Here is a 3,266-nt window from a genome sequence, read left to right as displayed (position 1 = left end):
TTTGCGTGTCAAACAGAGATCGTATGCCAAAGTTACGACCCCGGGAAGTTGATGTACCAATTTACCCAAAACAGGGCCCACAGTTTGGCGCTTCATCTTCTAGGGTTAGGTTTTTAGATGTTTACGGTTTTCCATTTTTTCTCAACAATAATTAGGCCTTCAAGCCTCATTGTAAGACAGTTCAGAGGCATGTAGCCACCACATCTCTCCTCAGAGATAAGCTACCATCACCCGAGCTAGTTTATTTCTATTTCTGTTTGTAAGCATATTTCAGTGTTTTACATTAATGAAATGAAGTATTATTTTTGTTGCATCTCTGTATTTATGGTTATATCTGTAATTTTTTGTGTTCCTGTTTAAATCTGGATCACTACACATGGTTGCATGCAGATATCCAACCTTTTTATGTGCAGATATTATCAGTTGGATTGTTTCACATATCGATGTGAAGACCATGAATTTGAATAATACTAACGGATGGAAGCTTGCTACTTTTTTGGAAGTAGATCACTGACGTATGTACCATTTTCCCGAGCCAGAAACACTCATGGATTCATACTTCTATGCCACCAATAGTTATGTGGGCATGAAATATGTTTGTTAAAAGATAGGTGAAAGAGCCATCAAAGTTTTGATAGACACCCACCAACACATATAAGACAAGGTATCTCAAGAGGGCCTTTCAATTGTTGATCATCTTAGCTTGCAGAATCAACAACTAGTAGAGAAAAAATACCTTTATTGAAGGGTGGGAAACCTTATTGAACTAGGTTGTGAACAAGGGGAAGTAGTTCAACTAGTCAGACTTGTTAGCTTGACAGTTAAATATCCCTGTAGGTAAACCCCTGAATCCTCCCTAGGGTAGGAAAGCAAGATTTTATATGTCTACATATTTACTGGATGCAATCTATGCACATAATGCATTCCCTGGCATGAATTGGGCTTGGACTCCTTGAGACCCTATCGTGCACGGCCATTGCAAACTACTCCCAGAATGCAGCCATCGAGGATTAATAGAGAAGTTAACTGACCACTTCATCATTCTGCTATACAAGATGAACTTTGAGGAAGGAACACCTTGCATGTCACGTGAAATGGAAGTAGTATTGGAGATTGCAAATTGGTTTGCCTCGCCATGACACCTTCCTTAGAGTTTTCGATGGTCAAAAGTCACCGCATCTTTTTCTAGGGTATGCCATCGACAAGTTTTTCATGCAAGAATTTTCATATCATCTCTCCACAAGGTTGTTAGTAGCTTTGCACATGAAGAACAAAGCAGCTTTCCCAACTCTTCCTATGCAACTTGGGTTGTATGAGATCAAGAAATTGAAAGTCGTTGATACTGAAGGAAAAGCAATAGAGAAGTTTACATTTGGTACTTGGGAATTTAATCCGTATGATCCCCGTGGTATTTGCAAATACCACTTTGTAAGAATTCACTTCTAGTGGCTCAATGAGACATTTTGTTAAGTTATGGTATGTTCTATGCTTATAACAGTTTACTTCTTTTTCTTATTATGTTCCACTGATTAACAATCACATGTACATAAAGTAAAGTGCAGATAGAACATTAAACGATCGACAGAAAACAAGCCAAGACAAGAGACACAAGATGTGGCGGCTCGCCAGGGTCAAACCCCACAATGTGTGGGGAAACCCTTTGATCAAATCTTCTTTTATCTTCAATAATTCAGCAGAGAGAAATAGTACAATAAATCTAATTCATATCAGCAGTAGCAAACCCTAGATCAATAGCATCAGCATTAGCAGCTTCATTATCAAACTAGGGCAGACCATATCTCACAAACCGACAGTCGGATTGACTTCATTCCACCACCAAAAGTTTTGGCTTCCAGAGGAGGTTCAGATGAACCTACAGCGCAGTTCAGATGAGGAGATCTTCTAGGCCACGCAAGTCAATCTTTACTTCTGTAGTTGCAACTTCAGTTTCAGCAGTTTCCGGCTTCAAACTAGGGCAGTCGATATCTTGCAAACCGTTTGTCAGATTGACTTCATTCCACCACCAAAAGTTGCGGCTTTCAAAGGAGGTTCAGATGAATCTACATCACAGTTCAAATGAGGAGATCTTCTAGGCCATGCAAGTCAATCTTTACTTCTGCAGTTTCCGGCTTCAAACTAGGGCAGTCGATATCTTGCAAACCGTTCGTCGGATTGACTTCATTCCACCACCAAAAGTTGTGGCTTTCAATGGAGGTTCAGATAAACCTACAGTGCAGTTCAGATGAGGAGATCTTCTAGGCCACGCAGGTCAATCTTTACTTCTGCAGTTTCAGCAGTTTCCGGCTTCAAATTAGGCAGTCAATATCTTGCAAACCGTTCGTCGGATTGACTTCATTCCACCACCAAAAGTTGCGGCTTTCAAAGGAGGTTCAGATGAACCTACAACGCAATTCCAAAGAGGAGATCTTCTAGGCCACGCAATTCAATCTTTACTTCTGCAGTTGCAGCTTCAAATTCAACAGCTTCCGGCTTCACATGTGTGAGAGAGAGAGACCCATTTCAGCGCAATAGAGAAGAGACTCATATCTGCGCAGTAGAGAGAGAGAGATGTGATGAGATGAGTGAGTCCAAATGAGGAAAATTCCTCTTATATTTATACACAACGTTGGTGGGTGAATAGATGCAACTGTTGGGCTTCTGAGCCTACATGAGTTGTAGGTCGGCTTGATAATAATTCCATAATCAAAATAAATTCATATCTCCATGAATACTTATCGGAATTGGATGATCTTTATATCAATCCTACACCTCTCGACGAGAGGAATCTAATAAAAATATTAATGGCCATGAATGAGATGACCCACATGAAGTTTTGCCCTGGTTTCCAATTTTAACACTCCCTCTCAACCATGGAGAACTTCATCTGCAATCTGTCTATCGGTTGTTACTATTCATCCATCAAATGCATTGCCTTGTACAGCCTAACCCTTGCCCTGATCTGCTCTATTTTACCTGTTCTACTTTGTCTTGTTCTGCCCTACACTGATCTGTATTGTTTTGTTCTGTTCTACTCTTCTCTTGCATTCTTCTGTTCTACTCTGCTTTTGTCCGAATTATGAAGAAGAAGAAATGATCGAGGATGTATCATACTGAGTCAAAGTCAGTCTCAGAGTATGTACCACTGGTCCCAGACCAATCTCAACCAACCCAAAGTCAGCATCATAGTGAGTACAACTCCAATGGTCCCAGACCAATATCATCCTCCACTGACTCAAAGTCAGTCTCAGAGTATGTACCACTGATCC

Source organism: Pinus tabuliformis, chromosome 9, assembly GCF_031772625.1.
Source record: "Pinus tabuliformis cultivar Carrire ecotype Pingquan chromosome 9, CPIR1, whole genome shotgun sequence".
Classification (NCBI taxonomy): domain Eukaryota; kingdom Viridiplantae; phylum Streptophyta; class Pinopsida; order Pinales; family Pinaceae; genus Pinus; species Pinus tabuliformis.
Note: the sequence above shows the minus strand (reverse complement) of the source record.